Source organism: Myodes glareolus, chromosome 6, assembly GCF_982192425.1.
Source record: "Myodes glareolus chromosome 6, mMyoGla1.1, whole genome shotgun sequence".
In the NCBI taxonomy this organism is placed as follows: Eukaryota; Metazoa; Chordata; class Mammalia; order Rodentia; family Cricetidae; genus Myodes; species Myodes glareolus.
In genome coordinates this window covers 107,918,050-107,930,762 of record NC_142031.1, presented here as the reverse complement: position 1 = coordinate 107,930,762, position 12,713 = coordinate 107,918,050, and the positions used below count along the sequence as shown (strand labels likewise).

The 12,713-nt window shown below is 42.7% G+C and overlaps 1 long non-coding RNA gene across 1 annotated transcript; it reads right to left on the bottom strand.

The window, feature by feature from the left end:
- Positions 1-4,103: 4,103 nt before the first annotated feature.
- Positions 4,104-5,986, bottom strand: LOC146894363 (uncharacterized). Its single transcript, XR_015002073.2, has 2 exons — positions 5,803-5,986; positions 4,104-4,757 (listed from the first exon to the last, which is right to left on the bottom strand). It is a non-coding gene; the product is annotated as an uncharacterized LOC146894363 (long non-coding RNA).
- Positions 5,987-12,713: the final 6,727 nt, after the last annotated feature.

Here is a 12,713-nt window from a genome sequence, read left to right as displayed (position 1 = left end):
CATGGAGACACCCTAGATGCAGGGGCAGAAGCATGGAGCACCCCAGGGTTCTCTAGGCCAGTCATCTTTCCAGACATGCTCAGATGACCTCACACAAGCCACAAAGAAGCTACCGGTGATACAAGGAGCTGGATGACACTTGTCTGGATCCTGAGCCCAGCACATTAGGTCACTATCTTGGTTATTGTTCTATTGCTGAGATGAAGCATTTCATGGCCAAAGCAACTTGTACTTGGAGAACTTGCTTCCAGTTTTCAGAAGGTGAGTCCATGGCCATCATGGTAGGAAGTGTGGTGGCAGGCAGGCAGGCAGTCAGGCAGGCAGGCATCTTGATCTGCCAAAAGCAGGCAGGGAGTACAAGACTGGGCCTGGTGTGGGCTTCTGAAACCTGAAAACTCTGACTCTGTCACCAAATTCCTGGGAGATTATGATAGACTGCTTGAGTGTTCTGTACCTTGGCTTCCCCAATTTTAACACGGGTACACTAACAAGCCTGCTCAAAAAGTCTCTCTTGGAGATTAAAGAAGCTCGTTTAGTGCCATGGCACTTGGGCAAGCAAGTCAGTGTCCTGGCTGCTTCTCTGTTGCTGTGGCAAAAAAACAACTTAGGAGAAAGTAATTACAGTTCACTGTCAAGGGAAGCCAACACAGGAACCTGGAGGCAGAACCGAAGCGGAGACCGCGGAGCGATACTACTTCCTAATTTTCTCTCTTTTCCTTGCTTAGCCACCTTTCCTGTACAGCCCAGGTCCACCTGCCCAGGGATGGCAGAACTGCAGGGGTTTGGGGTCTCTCACATCAATTAACAGTTAAGACAATGCCTCACAGACATGGCCACAGGCCCATCTGATGTGAGATCATTCCTCTTCCCAAGTGACTCTGGGTGCCCAGTTGACAACCGAGGCCAACTATGGCAGTCTACTTGCCAAGAACGAGGGCAAGCCCCATGAGCCTTAACCTTCTTCACCACAGAGACAGGATCCATTATTAATTTCTATCTTACAGATAAGTGAGGTGAAGTTTGAGGGATAGGGTCATTTAAAGCAGTACAACCATGATTTTGGTCCCTTGGTGATTCTCTTCTTCCTTTGAAAAGTCTTAATTTTCATAAGTCGGGAGTCATTATTTACTATGGTTTGTATATTAACACCCCCAGTGAACACACATTGAAAACTTGGTTACTTGCTAATGATGCAATTGAAAGGTGATGGGAAGGTTAGGGAGTAGGACCTGGTGGAAGGAAGTTAGATAATTAGGGTGTGCCCTGGAAGGGGACATCAGAAACCCTGTCTCTTCTCCCCAGTCCCCTGCTTCCTGGCTGCTATGAAGTATACGCTCAATACCACATGGACTTTCTGCCCCAATATTCCACATTGCTACAGGCCCAAACCAATATGACCAAATGACTATGGACTAACACTTCTGAAAACATTGGCGGTAGCTAATCGGACATGAGCAGGCTTAATAGTCACTGAGGGTGAACTGGGCCTTCATAAGCATCCTTGTCCCCTACCCCTGTGTCTCTGGTGATACAGTAATTTTGGTGAAGGGGAGAGGATCACAGTTGCCCCTCCCAAGAATTTGATGTGCCCTGTAAAGAAGGAAAATGATCACAATTGCCTTCTAAAGGTTTTAACTATATAGAAGGGAGGTGGGGGCATCAGGGCTTGGTTGGTGACCACAAAGGGAAAGCTATTTCTTTCTGCTAAAGCATAGCCATTTTATAGATATTTAAAAAAATTATTTTACTTCATTTTAATCTACACTGTTGTGTGATTTGTGGTCCGAATAATGGAGTCCTGCTTCTGACCTCGGGAGGAGATAGCCTCTAGTAGAGGCTTTCTGGAACATCATAGAAGCTTACCGTTGTGTCTGCCCTTATGAGCTCATCCAAATGGGTCTGTCAGTCACCCGGTAGGGAAAAATCCTCTCAGGGAAGCTGTCTGCTCAGTAACTTTGGAAAGCAGCATAGAGCCTACCTAGGTGGGCGCGCTGTAGTCTCTGCTGTTGACGGCTCTCACGCTGTGGAAATGTTTTCCTCTGCCACGGCACTTTTGCCGCTGCCCACCCTCATCTACTATGACTCTGGGTATTTTGTCTGAGGTCATTCAGCACGCACACAGGACTAGAGCACAGAGCAAGATCCTGCGAACACTAAAACTGCAAATAAACTTCTTCATTAGGGCCGATTTTCTCAGGTATGCCACCATAGCTGACTGGTGCATCTGCATGCTTCCCAGATCCAGCTGGCTTCAAAAGTTGTTTCTCCATCCTTCACGGTGAACGGCACTAAACACCCATCACTGTGAGGCTCCTGCATACTTATGAGGCCATGTGTGCCAAATTCTCTTCAGGGACCTCATTCTCCTGGCAGGGAGAGGGAGTTGCTGAAAGCAGGAACCCCAGGCCAGGCGCAGAAATGGCTACTTAAGTGATAACGGCTCCAGTCTGTAGAGGGGCTGCCAGCAGCCTTCTTTCTTCAGTTCATGCTTTTATTGACCTCATTCCCAGAGCTCCCGATCTAGATTTCTAACTAGCACAACCCAAATACTCTTTGACTGTCTTCACCAGAGACACGCCCATCTCTGAACACTGCTAAGGATGCGGACAGAGTATGGAGTTTCTCGACAGAGATCTTGGGGCCTTTCCTCTCAGCTTCCACCTGACCTTCCAGTCTGGCTGCTTTAGACATGCATTACCCGCTCCCACACCTGGCAGCTAATTGCTTGCATCAGACACTATGATTGACCCGGATGCTCGGAGCAGCGCACCTGGAAACACGATGCCATTCGGGTCTGTGTGTTGTCTTCATCTTGTCTCCCAGAGAATCTGGGAATTCAGTTATGGAAACTGATTTTTTCTACACAGCAAAAGTTCTAGAAATGTACTAATACAGTTTAGAGGGGTGTGCAGGGGGAGGGGGAAGAGTGTCTCTTAACACTGACCACTCCCTCCCTCTGATGCCTCTTCCTGAAGGTAATCGCTACAGCAGGGTTAGGAGCCCTTATCTGAAACTGATTCAGTTTCTGGCATGGTGGGTGTGGGACCCACGTTGAAACACAGCATCTGTTTATTTTTCATGAATATCATCATATAGGCGTAGCCTGAAAATAACTTTAATATTTTAGTGGACCTGTACTTGATATTAAACAAATCTCATAAGATTAGCCATGGAGTCTTCAACTTGGGGTGCCATGGCAACTATTAAAAAGTTTTGAAATTTGGATTTTTTTCTCATAAAGGGTGTTCTACATTGTCTTACTTTTTAGAAGTGCATGGCCTTTGTGTGTACCCCATACAATAACAGAGTGTCATGATATTCACATTGTCTGGACATTGACTATTTGTCCAAATAATAATATATATATATTTCGAGGCCTTTACATTCACAATTATATCATCTTTATAACTTTAAATGCTTGCATAAAGTTCTGATATATATATATATATAATATAGATATATAATATTTATATTGGCTTCCTATTGCTTCTGTTACAAATTAACACAAACTTTGCTGCTTAAAACAGTACATTTATCTTATATTTCTAGAGGTTAGAAGTCTAAAATTAGTCTCACTGGCTTTTGTTTTAGTGGCCTGCCTTGTGCACTGCAGCCTTGGAAACTGTAGGTGATAAAAAGGTAATTTTTATTTTAAAGGCTTCTCAGGTAGGTCACATGTCAATGGAATCAATTTGATGAGCCTGAGAGACTCCTAGGCAACTCACTTCCGGGTATGTCTGTGTTTCTAGAGAAGACTAACTGAGGAAGGAAGACCTACCCTGAATGTAGGGGGCACCATCCAAGGACCGAGGCATAGGCTCACATAAAAGAAACAGAATGTGAACTGAGGGGCAGCATACACCTCTCTCTGCTTCTTAAGTAGACACAATGTGACCAGCCACCTAGCTTTCCTGCCACCATGCCTTCCCTACCATGGGAATTGTGTGCCCTCAAACCATGAGCCAAAGTGGACCCAATTTTGCTTAAGCTGCTTTGGTCGGGTGTTTGGCGCTAGCAACAGAAATGACTACTAGAGAATGTTTGCTTGACTTGACCCGGGAACATCAACGAACTGTAAGCAAGAAAATGACAAATACAAGAGGTTCCGGCTCAGGAAAGGAGTTCACAGGGCAGATAGCCAGCTCTGGGCCTGGCATGTAGCGAGTGCCAAGTGATACTCACTTTATTTGCTAAACAGAAATGACTTCAGTCATTCACAGAGAAGCTAGTGCGCCACGTGGCTCTGGATTGGCGTGGAAGAGTTCAGTAGTTTACAGGAGTCTACTGGCCAACTAGCCAGGAAGATGTGATGTGTGTCTGGATGCCCTGTCTGGACTTCTCATGAGACAGTAGCATTAAGGAATTTGGAAGCGGGGGGCTTGTATTTCCTAGGGTACCAACTTGGTGAGTTCTGCACTTCCCCCGGTGTTAGCTAAGGCACGGTCCTATGAATAACCAGTGCTCACATTCCGTGTGCTCATTACTAAGCAAGACAAGTTACATAAAGGGCATTAAGCCTGACAAGCTTTTCACATTACCTTAAAGAACCCTCTCCCTCTGCACACACAGCCCGGGAATCCCAGTTTCTGGAGGGGCACATTTCCAACATCCCAGTCCCAATTGCCTTTGAATATCTCCACGACAATTGCCTTTGAATATCTCCACGATTGCTGTTCCTATGAGAATCTGGCTCTTCTCCCTCTTTGAAATGGTGCTGGGTCCAACCAGGCTGCTCCCACTTGATCATTAACAGAAGGCTAGAAAACACACAATGGACTAGTGTTAAAGGTGTGACAACGCTTCCAACCCTGAGTGCACACCCATCCCTGCTTCCATTTGCACTTTGGGTCACCTGACTCATTTGTGTCTACAAAACTTGCCTCTTAGATGTTAAGGGCAACTGGCTAGATCTGTCAACCCCTGTTATCAAAACCATTTGAGCTGAATAAACACTTAGTATCTGCTTTCAAACGACCAGGGCTGTTGTTTATTGCTTTACAACGATCAACTTCCATTTTAAAGAAAAACCACAGACCTCTCAAGTGTTTTAGCGAAAAGGGGGAAACTAAGGAAAAAGAAAAGAAAAGCTATACATCATTTGCTTGCATTTTCCTTAATTCAAATTAGCCAGACTTTGGGAAAGCAGGAATGGTGAGCCGGCTCGCAGGTGTCCCAGTGCACTCTGGACCACTGTGTCTTTGAAGTAGGCTTTCCTCACACTTCTATTCCAAGGCAAGCCCCTCACCTGCATGAACCCCCTACCAAGGTGTCTTATGATATATTTTTTTCTTAATGAGCTCATTATCATTAGGTCAAGCCTCCTCTCTGCAAACCTAGGAGAACTTCTCATCCTAACTTCTTTTATAGCGCATGTTTGCAGATGCAGCCAGCATCTAAGAAGCATTCAGGCGATCCAAATTGGAAATAGAAGCAGGAACAGCTGTGCTTTCAGGGTCAGAGGCATTACTGCACCTACGCTACTAGCCTGTTCCTGTTGTGTGTTTTCCAGACATCTGTGAATGATTGGGACAACTTCATGAAGGTCACATGTCCTGTACTGTGCTGCTGGCCTCTACTGTGCTCAGGGTGAGATACTCTTGGTCAGTTTGGTTTTGGACGTTTCTGACTCTGCTCTGAGGATATTGCCTCCATCAGATAACCCCTATGGGCTGAGAAATCATTCTTCTTCCAAGTCACTCCACACTTCATAATCTTGTAGAGGACATCTCTTGGACTATCGGCGAATCAATCCCACACCAGTTATGTTTTAAGGGGTTATTTATTTTCGGGGGTAAAACTTACATACACCATAAACCGTCAGGAAGGGAGCCTAGTTGCTGGAGCAGGAGCCGGGAGCAGGAGCCGGGACCAAGCGCCGGAACCAAGAGGGCCTGATCCGGGATCTGTGGCTCTTTTTAAAAGAGAAATATACCACGCCCCAGTGGGCTGGTATTTCAGCGGCTATTGGCTGACGGAGCGGAAGGCGCTCCCCGTTGCACTGTGGGCTCGTGCTTCAGCGACTATTGGCTGAGGCAGCGGAAGATACTCCCACAACATTGGACCAGTGAGGGAAGAGGATGCTGTATTCACAGAGTTCTCAAGCACAGCGTTAGTGATATTTTCAATAAGGCCGCTACTTGAAGGACAGGTCTTAAGCATTGTTGATATTTTTCTAGCACCCCTGACTTCTAGGAACAGATGCTAGCACTGCCCTGCCCTGGCCCCTCAGATTGTGACAGCTAAAAGAATCTTCAGATAATGCTAAATGCCCTTCCCCCGGGGGGCGAAATTTGTGCACGAGCTAAGGCTTTATTATCCATTCCGGTAAATTCTCTGGTGAAAATCTTTCTCCCTGCCGCTGATAGATAAAACTTCTCCCACTCTCTCCATGGCAAGCAGGACTTTTGACTGCCAAATTCAATGTTCAACAGTCAACGGTCGCTTATAGATGACATGGTCTTAAACACAGAAAATCTTAAGGAATATGCTCATAGTCACAGCTACTAGAATTAGTAAATGAGTTGCAGGATCCACAATGGATATACAAAACTTAGCTCTCTCTATACTAATAATGAATGATTGAAAATGCTTTTTAAGGCAAACGCAGGGTCTTGCACAGTCCAGGCAAGTGCTCTACCATTCACCTGGGTTCCCAGCCTTAAATATTTGAATATAAGATTGAGAAAACAATTCCATTTACAATAGTATCAAAAAGAACAAAATGTGCCAGGCGGTGGCGGCACACACCTTTAATCCCAGCACTCAGGAGGCAGAGGCAGGCAGATCTCTGTGAGTTCGAGGCCAGCCTGGTCTACAAGAGCTAGTTCCAGGATAGGCTTCAAAGCCCTGTCTCAATTAATAATAATTATAAAAAGAACAAAATGCTTAAGGATAAATTCAGTGAGCTGGAGAGATGACTCAGTGGATAAGAGTACCGGCTGCTCTTTCACAGGACCCCAGAGGACCTGAGGTTCGATTCCCAGCTCCAAGAAGGCAACTCACAACTGCCTGTAATTTCACTTTCAAGGGAATCTGATACCTCCACACAAATATACATGCAGGCAAAATATGAATGCACACAAAATAAAAACAAATAAATTATTTTAAAAAAAGAACAAGTTTACTATGAAAAGTATGGGCTTGAACATGGGAAACACCCCTGACAGAAACTCTAGAAGACCTGAGTGAGGGAAAGACACCCTACTGAAAGTTTTTTAAGACCAGGGTTATTTAAACTTAAGACTGTTTTCTTGTTTAAAATTATTATTCCTATTTTATGTGCATTCCTGTTTTGCCTGCATGTATGTTTGTATGAGGGTGTCAAGTCTTGGAGTTACAGACAGTTGTGAGTGACCATGTGGATGCTGGGAACTGAACATGGGTCCTCTGGAAAAGCAGCCAGTTCTCTTAACTGCTGAGCCCTCCCTCCAGCCACTAATACTGTTTGCTTACAAGAGAGAGGAAGGATGTGGATTCAGATGAGAGGGCCTAAGGTTTGGACCCAAGCAATTGAACCTAGCAGGAGCACCTGCTTGTTCTCCAGAACTGAAGCCTCCAAGGAGTAGATACCAGTCCGGAAGCTTTTCATTTTTTAATTATACAATGAATATATTTTTTAGTGATTTAGGCATTAATTATCACAGTTTATTTTAAACAAATTCCGTTTTTATTTTTGAAATTGTAATTTAATTACAATGTTTCTCTCTCGTCTCTCCTCTCTCCGAACTGTCCCATATACCCCTCCTCACTCTCCTTCAAATTCATGGACTCCTTTTCAGACATTTATATAATGTATTTTGATCATTTTATATCCCTCCCTCAACTCCTCCCAACTCCTCCCACCTTCCTTCCCACGCAATTTCATATTCTCTCTCTCAAAAAAAAATTAAAGCAAACAAAAAAAGCCTGTTCTCAACCATGATAAGCTTAACAGAGACAGTGGGACCCAGCCATGATAAACTTAATGGAGGCCTGAGTCTCAGTAGTTTACCCCGAGGCAATACCTGGCTGCAGGAAGGACCACAAGCTGAGATTACCCAGGCACCACACAAGAACAGACCACACAAAGGAAATTCCTAACCTTCCAACCATTGTAGACAGGATCACCTGCCAGCACACACTCACCAGGATACCCCTGGACAAAGGTCAGCCAATCAGGGGTCCTGAACCTTAGAAACCCCTCACCCCCACCTTTACTACTATAAAAGCCCATCTCTTAACTGAGCTTTGGGTTCTCTGATTATTCCAATACTTTGGACACCCGGAAGAGACCAAGATCGCAAACTTGTATAAAATAAAGGCTCTTTGCTTTGACATATGGGACTCGGCCTCCTTGTTGGTTTTTGGGGGACTTCGCGGATCTGAACATAACATTTGGGGACTCATCCCAGATCTCCCAAGCCCATGGGGACTACCGCCCGTAGAAACTTATGCCGGTAAGTATTTTGTGTTTTGTTTCGTGTCTCATGCCCGTGTCTCATATCTTTATGAAAGTGGGCATAGAAACTGTACCAGTCTATGGATGATCTATGCGGATGCGCGAAAAGATCACGGGTGGGGTGCCTGGGGAGACGCCCTCAGGGCCCGACTATGTGAGAGTGGATCCCTCTGGTTTTTGCGGAGAGACATGCGGGATGCTCCTGCTGTCTCAGTTCTGCCGGCTTCAGTTCGGTTTTGCCTCCAGGCGCCAGGACTCTGTTGTTTTGTGTGTTCTTTTGTTTTTGTCTTTTGTGCTTCTTCTTTCTGATTTACAGGACTGACGTGATGGGATAGACTCAAATCATGACTTCTTTGACTTTGATATCGGAACCACTTACAGCACTTTAGAGATAGGGCCATAAGCATAGGGGTATATTTAAAAAAAAAAAAAGATAGATAACCTCTACCCACCTTAAGCATTTCATGAAAAGGAGTCAGCCTTGGCCTGTAGTGCAGGGGCAACACGAGCAGGTTTGCCATACAAGCACCAGGCTGCTGGGCAGCACGCTTGTATGGCTGGGTGGCTGGGCTCTACAGCCTTGTTACAATGTAGCAAGGCTGCCCGCCACAGTTGTAGGGTGTGAATGTGCACTGAAAGGATTTCAAACACTGGACAGGGAATCTGGGGTTGATTGCTGTGGTTGGAGAGGTTAACAATCTTTTTTCTCCCATGCTACATGCCACCCAGTCACCTCCCTCGCTGGTCGATGGATTCCCTTGGTCTGCCCTGGAGGCTGCGTGCCTCAGCTTCTGGCCAAACCTGGTCAAAGTTTGGCTCTGCAGGCTAAGGACTCTGGCTTTAGGTGTTAGGCTGCAATGGCCATGTTGTGATAACCAGAGCTGTTTTGGTTATTCAGATCCAATGGGTTATAAATATCTGTCATCATTTAGAAGGGCTTGTTATAAATTATTATTGGGTAAGGGTATGGGGAAAAAAACCTACTATTAGTAGACTACTATTAGTCTCAGATGTTTCATGCTGGTACAGAATTTTATGTGATACAAATTTAAAGTTATTTACATTATAGTGTAAGTGTGTTTTTGTTCTTATTTAAAATATTATATCCATACAATATATTATATACTACTGAGGTAAACCACAAGAAAAACTTTGGTAAGAGTTTTTATGTTGTCTGAGAAGCGAAAAAGGCTTTGGTAAAAAGCGAGAAAGACTTTGGTATGTTGTCTGGAAAGTGAGGGAGAAAACAGTAGACTGAAAGAATGAAGAGAGGAAAAATGGATTGAAGGTATATAAAAAGTTATACAAGGTCAGAAGGGAATGAGAGCTATGTGTACTGTGACTTCTCATATATGCAAATACTGAATATGCTTGTTTTGTTGAAAAGTTTGTCTGTGAAAGTTTTCTTATAAGTAAGGTGCTGAGACAGAAATGGCTTGGTTATTTTTGCTGTCTTTGCCACCCATCACTGCTGCGGCCACATTTACAGGGCCTGACTTCAGAATTTATCCCTGAGCTCTGGTTACTGAATTTGGATTAGTGGAAATTCAGATGGTTTTTTGGTATAGATAATGTTAAAACTGTTATATGCTGTTTTTTTTATTGAAAAGCTGGCTCTAGTATTAGATTATGGCTCTTCCTTTTTTAGACCATGTTTTATTTAAAAGATTCCTCAGACACTCTGTCAGTCTGAGCCCCAACACAATGATGAGGAGAAGAAAACAAAGCAGAGCAAGTCGAAAAATTTGGACTTAGTTTATGTGAACATTCTGTAACTTTAGATTTATAAGTTTATTTTGTCAGATATGGTAAAAAAAACCTGTTAAAATTAAAACTAGTTAAAAGTTAATTAGTAACACTGGGAATTGATGACTTAAAATCTATACATGGGTAATTTTTAAAAAACCATAAGGCATGATTCCATTTTAAATTTTGGATTGCCATTTTGCTAGATTAAAAAAAAAACCAAAAAACAAAAAGGATGCCCCATGATTTTAATGTCATCTTGATTAAAGGTGACCACGTGGAGTGGGCCTAACAAATCTCCAGGATAGTTTGGATTGGGATAGATTTTTGCATGATGACTCATGTCCCATTCTAAAACAAGGATATATATATATATATATATATATATATATATATATATGTATACACATACACATATATGTATAATTTAAAGTATTAAAGCTGCACCTCAATGTTTTTATACTCAGAAATGTAACTTGCTCTGTCATCTAGGCTTTGTTAATTTAAGAGTCACCCAGGTGATAATGGTTATAAAGACATAAAGGGATCGTAGGAAACAACTGAGGTTTACAAATGTATGGCAGGACTAGAGTCCCAAGAAATGTGCAGTTGCAAGAATGGACCTTAATAGTTTTAGAAATGCCAGTGCCAGGTGATTGTCACTAGAAGTACCAGCTACCATGAAATGGAGCAGGCTGAGATCTAAAAGACAGGCTATGTAAACGCTGTTGAGGATGGGACCAAAGAAGTACTTTATTTTTGATATTGCAGGAAGACATTTAAAGAGATTTTAATTTTTTAGAAAAAAATTTTAAATAAACTTATAAGGCTGTGGGACATCTGTGCTTATAAAATGTTTTATATTGTTAATAGTTGAACTTAAAATAAAAGGCTAAAAATTAGGGTCAGAGCCATAAGCCCCCAAAGCTAACCAGAAACAGAAATGTTTATTTCTTGAGATGCAGAAGACAATGACCTAAGCGGTTTGATAGAGGGCTTGGAACAGCGTTCAAGCCCCTGAATCTCAAGCTTTTGGGGGTTGTACACTGGTAGTCTAGGACCATCTGCATGTCAGATGTTTGGACTGAGAGTCACAACATAGGCAAAACTGCAGTTGTAAAATAACAACGGAAAAAATTTTGTAACATGGAAAACTATATTAAAAAGTCATAACATTAAAATATTAACTAATGGTTTAAAAAATATATTTCCTTGTTCAAGGTCTATTCAGGCTTAAAAATGTATGTTTAGCCTCCTTGTCTTTGCTAACTTTGTTGGGTTTAAGCTCTTTGGATAAACTGAGTCATAAATTTTTGTATTGGTACTGAGAGGAGCTACAGTTGAAAGACTGTTGTTTTCTAAGGCTCATACTTAACAGAGATAGAAACACAAATTCCTTTTCTCAAGGTCAGGCATTCAGATAAAGCTCCCATTCTCTCAGGTTGCTTGGAGAAAATTCTTACTCCCTAAAAGGGACATCACCCTCCTTATCTCTAGCAAAAGGGAACTTGTGGTTCTTTCCTAGCTTGTGGCTTTCTGTAGTACCTTAAAACTTGTCAAGGGCCATGCTAGTCCCTAGGAGCCCTCCTGTTCTCATTTCTTCCTGGGACCTTCCTCTGCCTTCTTAGGAGACAGCTTTAACTGCTGAATACAAACTTGTTTTGTTTTTACCCTCGGAATGACTCTTTATTGGCTTTAACTCAAAATCATTATTTTTTTTAAAGCTAAACCTGACAGAATGTAAAGTTTTAGTTTTATGAAAGCTGCTAGATTATTATAGACTCTTAGGAAATACAAGTTAGTCAGTCATCCTTAAAGTACTGATATAATTAATTATTGGGATAAGCCTTATTTAGGTTCCTGTATATGTTTTCAAAGTCAAACTTAAAACAAGTAATGAGAAACAAAGTTTGTCTAATTAGATATACCTAGACTGCCCTCATACTTCAGAGATCTGCAGAATATGGCATTTAAAATGATGATTAAAAAATTTATTAATTAGACAGAGACTCTGAGATCCTAGCAGTGACCCAAGGTCTCCAAAGAAGATTATGGGGCACCATGATGTCTCCACCTGGATTACAATGACACTGACCACTGGGAGAGACGCCCCAGTGCAACTCCTGCTGCCAGGACCCGGTCCAGACTGTGGACAGACAGCAGGACCTTGGAGAATTGACTGCACCACTTTTGCCTAGACAAAATAAGGTCAGTCTTTTCCGTGTCCCTCTTCCACAAGAAAAAATATTCACTTTATGGGCCTGGCTAAGGCTATAAGACTGCTGTTTGGATACTTCTGCCTTCAATGCTATGGAGACCTGGGTATAACTAACTGTATATGGACTCTGGTCCCTGTCATTTTTAATAGATTCGGAAACTACTTGTTCTGTACTCAGATATACTTTATTTATACTTCTGGGATCTCTGATAGTATTAATGGGTAGGGCTATAATAATGTCAGTTTAGCAGCAAAAGGTATCCAGATCCTTCCACAGAGCTATAGCCAGCTTGATATATATATAAAAAGTCT